The following is a 12371-nucleotide window of genomic DNA, read 5'->3' on the forward strand; positions in this document are numbered from 1 at the left end:
GGGACGGGGGCGGCGGGCGGGCGGACCAGGCCCGGCCTCCGGAGGGGAGTGTCCTGCGGGTCCGGGAGGGAGTCGGCGACAGGGGATCCCCGAGAGGGGGCGCGGGGACCTGGGAGCCTGTCCCTGCTCCAGCCGGGCGGCGGCGGCGGCGGCGTCTTCCGGGGTCCTGAGAGGTTACTGCGGGCAGCACCGGGGAAGCTCCCGGAGCAGCTTCGAGTAGCCCTGCCGGGGGCGCCAGCGCCGGAGGCGGGGAGCGGCGCTGACGGGAGCCGGGGCAGAGAGGCCGGGCTGCTCCGGCGGAGAGCCGGCCCCGGGGCGCTCGGAGCAGTTCCCCAGACACGGGCCCGAGCGGAAAGAACGGCCGTCTGGTGGCCCCGGAGAGTCCGAAACGGGAAAGGGGTCAAGGGGCGCCTGGACCCCCATCCTCGCCGCCCTTTCCCGCAGAGGCGGCTCCGGACATAAGTTTCCGTGCCCTCTGAATATGTAGGTGTGGAAACTCAATTTCAACAGTCACAAAGATTATTCCTAATAGAATGCTTGGTGTTCTCAGCTTCCCTGCCCTCAAAATTATGGTTTCCGGATCAGTTTCGGAGGCGCTTTAGGAGCAGTCTGAAAAGGCATTCTTGTCCAGAGAGGGGATGCTGTAACTCCCCATGTCCACCCCCAGGGCTGGGAGCAAAGAACAGAGTTAAATGATCATGAATGCAGGTGCCAGTATGGTTTGTGATCGAAGCGTTAGGACGTGGCACCGCGCTAGGCAAACCCATCTTGTATTCCACCCCCGCACCACCCCCCCCCCCCCTGCAACCCCAGCCCAGTCAAATGCTCCCGTTCCCAGTTTCTCAGCCCCTTGTCTGGTTCATCTCTGTCCACCAGTCGCCCAGATACAGATTAGCAATTTTGGGCCTCGCTTCTCCACTCCCGGTAGCCACTCCCATTAGTTCATTTTTACTGTCTTTGCAGTTGCCATTGCCTTTCAAGCCCACTGCCACCTTTCTGGTTCTCGCTATCTGGGACTGGATGGCGTCAGCGGCCTCCTACCGGTTCTCTGCTGGGGTCTTCTCTACATTTGCATCCACATGTGCAGGCCTACAGGTGAATGGCTCTAGAACACCCCTCAGGCATGCCACTTCCGGTTCTAGAAGCTTTCTGAGACACTTTGCCAGAGAACATTCTGAATTCCTTAAAAACTCATCAGTTCAAAACCATGCAACAACTGCACCTCCATACGCACTCCTCAGAGCCTGGCACTCTTCTTCAGATGGGGATCCTCCCCTCCCCCTGAGAAAGATCCATGCCTGTATCCACACGGGAGTTGCTGATGCTCTTCCCAGAGCTGGAATGCTCTCTTTCATCTTCTGCTGCAGCCAAATTCCACTTATCTTCATTTAAAATGAAGTTTGCAGTACCACATTTTTGCTCTAAAAGGATATATGTGCTCTTTCCATTTTGGAAATCACACACTAGAAATAACAGGGCTTGTGGGGAAAGTAGGGTTAGAAAATGACTCCGAATCTATGTAACATTGTAACCAGAGCACTAACAAAAACTAACCATTCCAAAAAACATACCAGCAGAGCCAATGAACTGTGCTAAATTCCTAATAAATACTACAGTACATATAAATGTAGGACTTTACTTTTATAAAAAGATGAAGATAACTGTTGAAGGGGAGTTGTTTGAGGCTGCTGACTTGAGATAAACACAAAATGTACAAATAAAAGAAGAACTCTCTGTCCTGTCCCCCAACCCACATCCCACAAACCCTTCCAAGGTAGAGAGGTCAAGGCCAAATGAATCCAAGAGAAAGAATGTAGGGTGGATGGGCCTATAGCACCCTGTGTTCTCTGTAACTAGATGCACCCTGCTGTGTTTTGCAGCTGCAGTTACTTGGTGGTGCAGAAATATTAAAGTGCTGGGAACCCTTGAATATGAACCAACACAACTCTACCCATTTTATTAATATCTAATAACTGAGTTAGTTTGTGTTATCCATGATCTCATTACAGAAACACCCTTGGTAACAGAGTACACTGTACTTAATTCTGTGTTTAAAAAGTAGACTATAGGCCAGACGTGGTGGCTCACGCCTGTAATCCCAGCACTTTGGGAGGCCGAGGCAGGCAGATCACCTGAGGTCAGGAGTTCGAGACCAACCTGGCCAACATGGTAAAACCGTGTCTCTAATAAAAATACAAAAACTAGGCCAGGCGCGGTGGCTCACACCTGTAATCCCAGCACTTCGGGTGGCTGAGACAGGTGGGTCATGAGGTTAAGAGATCAAGACCATCCTGGCTAAGATGGTGAAATCCCATCTCTACCAAAAATAGAAAAATTAGCTGGGTGTAGTGGCACATGCCTGTAGTTCCAGCTATTCGGGAGGCTGAGGCAGGAGAATCGCTTGAACTCAGGAGGCAAAGGTTGCAGTGAACTGAGATCGTGCCACTGTACTCCAGCCTGGTGACAGAGCAAGACACCATCCAAAAAAATATATAATAATACAAAAATTAGCTGGGCATGGTGGTGGGCACCTGTAATCCCAGCTACTAGAGAGACTAAGGCAGGAGAATTGCTTGAACCCGGGAGGTGGAGGGTACAGTGAGCTGAGATCATACCACTGCACCCCAGCTTGGGCAACAAAGAGAGAGTCTGGCTTTAAAAAAAATTAAAAAAAAAAAAAAAGTAGACTATACTTCATTTTACACATTTACTGAGCACTTACTATATGCCAGGGACTGGCTGTTCCAGGCACTGGGGATACATCAGTGAATAAAAAGAAATACAAAAATATCTGCCCTCATGTATTGTGGAGACTTGAACACACATCACCAGATGGTTTGTATTATTCAGGATATATGTTTCATATGTGTGTAGCTTGAATTGAGCATGGGATATTTTAATCTCTTTGAAGACTAGAGTTGAGCCTTACTTATGTCTTTGTAGCTTCCCCAGTGTCTGACATGGTAAATTACTATTGGGACATGTAAATTAGGGCAATTATAGCCATTTAATACTCTTGTGTTATTGAATTCACAGGAGAACTAACTGTAAAATATAAAACTAATTTTTTCTCAGAACTGTGTTTGCAGCTTTTTGGGCAAAAATCAAAACATGTATCCCCAGATGGGATAACTTGGGTCTAAAGAGCAGATAAATTACATTTAATATAAAGCAGGAAGTTAGGAGTGGCAAAGTAGGGAAGAATAGAGAAGAAGATAAATGCTAAAAAGTATAGTTCATGAAGAAAGTACCTTCTAAGTTCTGTGGAAAGAAAGAGAACAGCAGGAACTTTGGGATATCGTGAATCCTGCTTTTACCATGTGCTTCAGCCAAAGTTTCAAGAAGCACTCACTACGAGGCATAAGTGAGGAGGAAATTAGGAGAAATTAAAGGGTGTCTGCACATTTTGGTCAAATGACAAGGAGGCCTTGGAAGAAGATTATTGAGCCAGTTGGATAGGTCATACAGTGAAATTACAGTGATGCCTGGCTAAAATGTATGGTATTGAACTTACTTGCCTGTGCAAATCTATTCTTTGAATGTCTGAATGTTGTACTCCACCTAGAGTACCTTGTTTCAACACGGATAGCAATTTTTCTTGTGTGAACACTTTGCATCCTATTTTTTTCTGAGTAAGAATCTGCTTGGAGTTAAATAAAATATGCATTTATAACAGACGGGAAAGCACTGATATATTTTCATGATTGTCAGCATACTGACTGTTGATTAAGTTTGCCTATTCATCTTCATTAAACCCTACTTCCCAAATCCACCACCACCCACTTTAAGAGATTGATTGATATTTCCTTTCTTTTCTTTTCTTTTTTTTTTTTTTTTTGAGACAGAGTCTTGCTCTGTTGCCCAGGCTGGAGTACAGTGGCTCAATCTCTGCCTCCCAGGTTCAAGTGATTCTCCTGCCTCAGCCTCCCCAGTACCTGGGATTATAGGCACATGCCACCATGCCCTGCTAATGTTTGTATTTTTAGTAGAGATGAGGTTTCAGCATGTTGGCCAGGCTGGTCTCGAACTCCTGACCTCAAGTAATCCGTCCATCTCAGCCTCCCAAAGTGCTGAGATTACAGGCGTGAGCCACAACGCCCAGCCCTGTATTTCCTAAAACTGCAAATGATCATAGAATTTCAGTGCTAGGTGCAAACTTAGAATTCAGTGCCTTTTGAAGATCACATAAAATACTAGACAATTTAAGCCGAGAGTCTCTTCAAGGAAACTAGCAGATTGTAGTTCCCACCCACAGGGTCTTGTGAAAAGTCACTAACTTGAACATGATTATTCAGCTTTTTTTGTTCCATGGATATAATTATACAAAGAAACCATCTGAAATTCTAAGAATCCATTTTTCCCTACAAATAAGGGTTGAGAAAAGGTAATTTTGAGCACAAACCCTTGCAAGGCTTTACTGATTAAAAGCAGTAGTCTGACCTGTATGAGACAGAAGCCACCTTTTTCGCCACAGAAATGGCCTGGCCAAAGTCTCCAATGGACTAAGAAATGTCATATATTTATTTCTGCTTCCAGCTGGCAGTTTTTAAGTTGGTGACAAAAATGAAGCCTGTAAATATAAACGAAATTTCTCTATTTTTATTGAAATCTCATTGCATCAAGATGCTCGACTGTCTCTCGAATAAAGGTAACAAAATATCTCCAACTAAGAACAAGGATTACAGGTGCAAATAGGGATGTAGGATATTCTAGTACCACATAACAGAGAGAGCAGTAGCACTAAATCAGACACGAGGGACATAGGATCCCAATAAGGAAAATCTCCGTGATCTGTAGAAAAGACTCTTTTTTCCCTCACAGATCTGTTAAAGGATCTCAACGATCCATGTTCCAGTCTGGCCAAAGAAAAACATGAACCTCAAAATACTCACTGTGGCTAAGTCACAAAAGAAATAAACACATAGAACTTTGGGCACTTGTGCTCTTCCTGGAAAAACTGAAGACTCTTGGCAACTTTTATCTTCCACTTACAGTCTCTACCTCCTGGCCTTCCTTTCTTCTATACATGAAGCAGTAGCTTAACTTGCCCACTGACTTTTCCTTAAAAAATAGCCGTTTTCCTGCCTCTAGTTCCAAAACTAGACTCCATGTGACTTTGGCAAATTTCAACCTAAGAAGGTACTCTGTTCATTTCCTCCTATTATGTCACCACTACCATAAACAAATCCATTTGGCCCTAGTCCATTTGAGCTTATCCTTGAAGTGAGGTGGAAATTTCCATATGGTAAGAATTTTTTACTGCAATATTACTTTATAAGTTGCATGCAAATTCTGCAACATTCTTAAATGCTCAATAACATGTAACTGACAAATTCAATTAAATGAATGTTATTCATTCAGAATCTTCACCTGCAGGCATTTTCCTGGATGACAAACTTTTCTCAGAAGAGGTATAAAGTACAAGGAATCTAGGGGGATTAGCTGTCTTACAGTGTTCATGACGGGCATAAAACCACCCAAGGAAAGCATGCTTTGGCCCTTTTTAACAATAATGCTGTGCATCTGGTCTGTGACTTGGGCTTTCAAGAGCTTTATCTTTTCTATTATGAATTATGTGCAGCTCTCAAAACCTCTAAGAGGTAAGGTTTCACTGTTACCTTCCCCACTAGTACCTACAATGAAATTTGGAAAATGCTCACCCAGCATGATTCAGTAACAATGCTTAAAAGGAGAACTTGAAGAAACCATTGCTTTTTTTTTTTGCATCATGAAGAGGATGCTTGTCCTTAATCTGGCCCAGACTGAAAAACTAATTTCCAATCTAAAAACCTGCCTGCAAGGAATTTTTTTCTCTTTTTCTTTTTTTAAAATTCTTCCAGTCCCTTTCCTGGAAACAAGAAGCACAAAAATGTATATCTGTAATACTAGCAATTGCTGGTTTGGGCATTCTGTTTTCACTTAATGCTAGAGTTAGAAGATATATTATTTTCTATTGATAATAAAAATATTGGGTATCATTGATTATAGTATGTATTCTGCATACTTCCAATTGGATCTGAGGAACTTCTTACTAGAAATAACAGAAGGTGGTAAGAGACTCTCCTGCCGGGGTCCTGGTTTACCACAGTCAAGCATTAAATTTAGCTCTGGGCTTCCCAGAGCCAAGGCAAGAATGACATACAATTAATGATATAGTTCTCATGGTCTGGTAAAGAAATCATAGTTGTTCTTCAAGTCAGGCAAACATTTTCCTGGCACAAACTTCCAAAAGGAATTGAATCATGGGCCTCACATAAGAGACACTGGACAATCTAAACATGTAGGTGCAGAAACTTTACTCAGAGGAAGCAATAGACTTTGCCTCAGAGAAACAGTGAATGTGGAAATTAACACGAGAAGAGAGAGTGCTCTAGACTATGCTTCTGCCATGGTTGAAATTGCATTATGTAAACTTAATTTCTACCCAAACTCTAGGACGCAGAGTGTACCCTTTGTGCCCTCAATTTAAAAAAGAAACATAGAGCTGGGAGCCATGGCTCATGCCTGTAATCCCAACACTTTGGGAGGCCAAGGTGGGCAGATCACCTGAGGGCAGGAGTTTGAGACGAGGCTGGCCAACATGGTGAAACCCTGTCTCTACTAAAATACAAAAATTAGCCAGGTGTGGTGATGCACGCTTATAATCCCAGCTACTTGGAGGCTGAGGCACGAAAATCACTTGAACCCGGGAGGTAGAGGTTGCAGTGAGCTGAGATCATGCCACTGCACTCCAGCCTTGGTGACAGAGTGAGACTCTGTCTCAAAAAATAAATAAATAGTAAAATAAACAAATAAGAAAAATAAACATGCCTTGTGTTAAGAGAGTTATGCAAAGATAATTCCACTTCTTCATTAACTTCATCCATCTTTCTCAATTTTAAATCTTCTACTATTTCACATAGAACCCATTTGACAACTATGACCTGTGTTCATTTCAGAACAACCTTGGGAGGGTTTTCAATGAAAACAAGAATTAGGGACAAGGCCAATCCACACAGCTGAGATTAGTTCTAGTTCTCTTCCAACAGAATAGCATGTGCTATGCTAATTATACAAAATAACGTTCAATCACTTTTGAGGTCATATAAATGAGAATAACATAAGCTGTGAAATTAAAATGAACCATAAAACTAGTTTTATAGTTCAGAAGTGATTTCTTTAAATATCCCATGAAATTTTGTTCTAAGACAACTGTCTCAAAATAGTTATAAATGCCTGTTTTTTCCAGTGTCATGAGAAAAATATTTGATATTAATTCAGTTCTCTACACTACATTCAGATATGCTTCATAGATGTTTATGTTTTCTAGATGTGTAGTGACAAAATCTTCTTGATAGGAAAAGATTATGGGCCCTGGAAGGCTAGGAGTGTGTACAAATTACATTTCCTCCACCAGTTACTACATGATTTTAGGCAAGTTACTTAACCTCTACAAATCTTAGTTTCTTCACCTTTAATTTGGGATAATGTTACCTACTATATGGAGTTGTTCTGACTATTATTATTATTATTATTATTATTACAATGTATGTAAAAGTATCTACCACAATGCCTAACATAAAAGTAGGTGCTCAATAGATGTTTGTTACCTCCCACTGACACCCATACTCTTGCAAAAAGGATTTTCTTCTAGTCAAGGAGACTATCCTTCCCAACTTGCCAGTTACATAGGTTTCTTATACTGCTTTTTAAAAATGATACAAGAGTCTAAACAACGTGGTACTGGCATAGGATAGATATACAGATCAACGGAATAGAGAGCCCAAAAATAAACCCTTACATTTATGGTCAATGATTTTCAACAAGGATGCCAACACATTTCTATGGGAAAAGAAGAGTCTTTTCAATAAGTGGTGCTGACACAACAGGATAACATATGCAAAAGAATATAAACTCCTACTTCGTACAATTTAAAAAATTAGCTCAAAATTATCATAGACCTAAACAGAAAAGCTAAAACGATAAAAATATAAAGAACACATAGGAGTAAATCTTCATGATGTTGGGTTAGTCTATAATTTCTTGGCTATGACACCAGAAGAATAAATGCCAAAAGAAAAAATATATATAAATTGGGCTTCATTAAAACTAAAATCTTGTGTGTGACAAGGGGACATCATCAAGAAAGTGAAAAGGCAACCCACAAAATGGGCGAAAATATTTGCAAAATGTGTATCTGACAAGGGACTTGTTTCCACAATATATAAAGAACTCTTACAGAGCAACAATAAAAAGACAAACCAATTTTTAAAATGGCAAAGCACATAAATAAATATTTCTCCAAAAAGATATTCAAATGGCCAATATGCACATGAAAAGATACTCAGCATAATTCATCATCAGGGCAATGCAAACCAAAACCACAATGAGGTACCACACGATACACACTAGGATGGCTAAAACAGAAAAGACAGATAACAAGTGTTGGTGAGGATGTAGAGAAATTGAAATTGTTATACTTTGTTTGCTGGTGGGACTGTGAATGGTGTAACCAGTTTGAGAAACATTTTGACAATGCCTCAAAAGATGAAACTTAGGATTATTATACTACATGACTCAGAAATTCCTCTCTTAGGTAAATATCCAAGAGAAAGAAAAACATGTCCATACAAAAACTTATACACAGATATTCACAGCAGCATTATTCATGATAGCCAAAAAGTAGAAACAACCCAAGTGTTCATCAACTGATGAGTGAACAAACAAAACATGGTAAATACATACAATGGAATATTATTCAGCCATAAAAAGAAACGAAGTATTGAAACATGTTACTACATGGATGGACTTTGAAAACATTATGCCAAGTGAAAGAAGCCAGTCACAAAAGACCACATATTGTACAATTTTGTTTATATGAAATGTCCCGAAAAAGCAAATCTAAAGAGACAGAAAACAGATTAGTGTTTGCCCAGGGCTAGGGTGGGGGTGGGAGGTGGAGGGCAGTGTGGAATGATTGCTAATGGGTACCGAGTTCTTTCTAGGGTGATAAAAATTTCTGAAATCAGATTGTAGTGATGGTTGCACAACTCTGTGAGTATACTAAAATCCACTGAACTGTAGACTTTAAGTGGGTGAATTTTGTGGTATGTAAAATAGATCTCAATTTTTAAAAAATGAAATAAAGGTAAAAATGATAGAAACAGTTGTGTTCTCAACAACTAGGAGCAACTTCAGTGAACATTTGCTGAACACTTACTGTGTGTGTGAGAAGGATGCAAAGGCAAGTAAGCAAGGCCTCCATCCTCAAGGAGTTTAAAATCCAGTGAATTTATGTGGTTCAGTGAAGGTCAATGTATATTTTAATTGCCAGTGTGACCAGAATTAAATAAAGTAATACATAGTATTCACTTAACACTCAATGCCTTTAAGGACTGTGCTACGTCGAGGGGTAGAGTTTGTATATCCTGGTCCACTAGAGACACTCAGGCTTTTAGGTGAGAGAGAAGGAACTAGGCAAAAGCTCTACGCTAAACAGCAGGTGCTGGGGTGAGGCAGGGGGCATCCACACTGGAAACAGATGCTGGGTGGGGAATGGAATCAGAGAAGGTTCTCTAGGGAGTAAGAGTTAACAAGGTGAGAGGTAGAAGGTAGGGCACAAAAGCCCTGAAGCATCAGAGAGAATGGCAGAAGACACAAAGAGAGGGAAAATGAGAAGATATTAACTCAGGGGTAAGGTTGATGTTAGTGGGGCCACCAAGGGTCCTAGGAGTCACATTACAAAGTTTGAACTGAGGGCCCTAGGGAGCCATTGAGGGTTTTAAATCCCAGGAATGATCTGATCTTGTTTTAGAAAGATCTCTCTGTCTGCTCTGTGAAGAGATGCATTAAATGGGAGCAAGACCAAGAATGGAAAGACTGGTCTTCCAGGAGAGTGGGGATAGGATCAGGATCAGTGGTGGCAGTGAGCTTGCAGCACTCATTGGCAGTCATTGAGGGGAAAAGACGTTAAGGATGATGTCCAGGTTTTGAGGTTGAGTGATGCATGGCAAGTTGTCCAGGCCATGGAAGCAGCAAACATGGATAAGGGGCTGGATTCTGGTGGGGGCCACGGTGAATGGGACATATTCTTCATATGAGTGGAAAAGACCACAGGCAATGGGATAGGCAAAATTGGAGCTTCCCTCCCAGAACTCTAAAGACAGTGTCAAATCCTTTCCTTTGCCACCAGATTGTGTAATTGGGTTCAGCTATACTTTCCTTGGTCAACTTCTGTCTCAAAAACTCCGACTACACCAACATTAAATTGTGCTGATAAATCTTACTGAATGCTTTTCAGCTTAGCTTAATGAAAAATATCAGCTAACAGACTAGCAGAAACACTCTCCCACGGGACTTCATGATCCAGGTTCTGGTGGAGCCCGGGACACTAGCTCTTTATAAGTTTCTCCAGGTTGGAGTGAGTGAGATATCGTTGTGTATTTCAAAGGCACGTAAAGTGCACCAGTGGTCTAAATCAGTATTCCTGATGGACACCACTACATTGGTTAATTCAATAACTAAAATAACAACAGAAAAAGAAATTCACTTTTTTTGAGTTAATCTTTTGCAATTATACAGACTACTACTTTAGAAACCATCATAGGTTTGTAAACCAGAACAGGCCCTCCAATCCTAATGGAATTATTGATTCTCAAGTCAAATAGAGTTTCAGGGCAACTCTTAATGCATTTATTGATTGCTAATGGGATCAAATTAACATGAAAAAATAATTGATAAACACATCCTAAAAATAAAGTTACATCTGAAACCATCTCTGTTTCCTAATGTGGGATTCTGTCAGTGCAAAATTCTCTTAGAAACCTGAACTTTCTTTGACCTGATAGAAAGTAGCCACTTCAGCATCGGATGAAAGACAGTATGATATGCATGTCCAAAAATAAACAATTGTTGTTAAGTGCATTTTAACCTCAGAGACCTCAAAAGAAAAAGCAACTACCATGTCTACTGATAACACAAAAGGAATTTAGGAGAAACATTGCAAACGTAGAAAACAAATTGTTAAGTCATTCTTATCTTTGTCTGAAACTGGCTGTGGCCCAGAAGCCCAGCTTCTCTTTCTCTTAGACCAGAACCCTTCCCCAAATCTTCCAAGTTCACAACAATATTGTAAATACAGGAAATGTGTCAGCACCTAAAGACAGCAATGCCAGTGCAACCTGCTAACACTTCAATGTGAGAGGCTGTGCATTTACTGTATTCCTCAAAAAACAAGCTCATAAAATGACTTTGAGAAAATGTATGCACTTCCCTCATCTTCAGTAGTGTAAAATAATGCCATTTAATAATGCTTGTTTATACGCCTAAGTAGAACTTTAACAAATTCAGTTTTATTATATTGTTTAAAATTCAAATCTCACATCTTCACATCTTCATGGAAATTAATGGCAATAGTTTACAGCATTTAGCAAAGTACAGGCTTGCAACCATGCTGGTTTAATTGTTATCTCGGGCCGTCTCAGGTAGTGACAGAGTGGGAAGACCAAGCAGTTTCTTTTCTCACAGTTTGTTGTCCAAGGGCTAGGAAGACCATGTTTTAATTACAGACCATTTTTTAAATAATGAAACCTAACCAAACATTTGTTATGGCAATTGCATGGCAAGGAAATGCTTTTAAAAGCCTCATTTCCAGGTTTAATTGTATTTATATCTTGAGATAACTTTATGGTGAAATACATTTGCTGAGTGGGAAGTTTCAGCAGAGACCAAATGTCTACTTACCCAAGTGTTGCTCTTCAGCCAACATCTCATAATCAACTCATTGAAACTCTCAAGTGGAAGGGTAAGTTGGACCTTTACCAAATAAAACAAGGAACTCACAATGGAACAAAGACCTCAAGGCAGAAGCTACAGCACTCTTAGAATAAAACACGAGAGTAAATCTTCTTTACCTTGGATTTGGCCATGGAATCTCAGAGATGACATCAAAATCACAAGAAGTAATACAGATAGGTAAATTGGACTTCATCAAAATTAAAAATTTTGATTTTTAATTTTAATTGTTGCATCAGCAACATTATTAAGAAAGTAAAAAGAGGGGGTACAAAGGAAAAGCATCAGAATAAATAGCTAATGCATGCTGGGCTTAATACTTAGGTGACGGATTAATAGGTGCAGCAAGCCACCATGGCACACGTTTACCTATGTGACAAATCTGTGCATCCTGCACATGTACCCCAGAACTTAAAATAAAATAAAATGTTTAAAATAGAAAAGAAAGTAAAAAGAAGTCAAGCACAGTGTCTTACACCTCTAATTGCAGCACTTTAGGAGGCCAAGGTGGGAGGATTGCTTGAGATCAGGAGTTGGAGATCAGCCTGAGCTATGTAGCGAGACCCCCATCTTTACAAAAAAAATTAATTAGCCAGATG

At 40.8% G+C, this 12371-nt stretch overlaps 1 long non-coding RNA gene across 1 annotated transcript in view; it reads right to left on the bottom strand.

The window, feature by feature from the left end:
• Positions 1–9976: 9976 nt before the first annotated feature.
• LOC144341458 (uncharacterized) overlaps positions 9977–12371 on the bottom strand; it is a 49647-nt gene continuing 47252 nt past the window's right edge. Inside the window, exon 5 of the long non-coding RNA XR_013418389.1 lies at positions 9977–11793. This is a non-coding gene — a long non-coding RNA (uncharacterized LOC144341458). The remainder of the gene's footprint in view (positions 11794–12371) is intronic.

Source organism: Macaca mulatta, chromosome 6, assembly GCF_049350105.2.
Source record: "Macaca mulatta isolate MMU2019108-1 chromosome 6, T2T-MMU8v2.0, whole genome shotgun sequence".
Lineage (NCBI taxonomy): Eukaryota > Metazoa > Chordata > Mammalia > Primates > Cercopithecidae > Macaca > Macaca mulatta.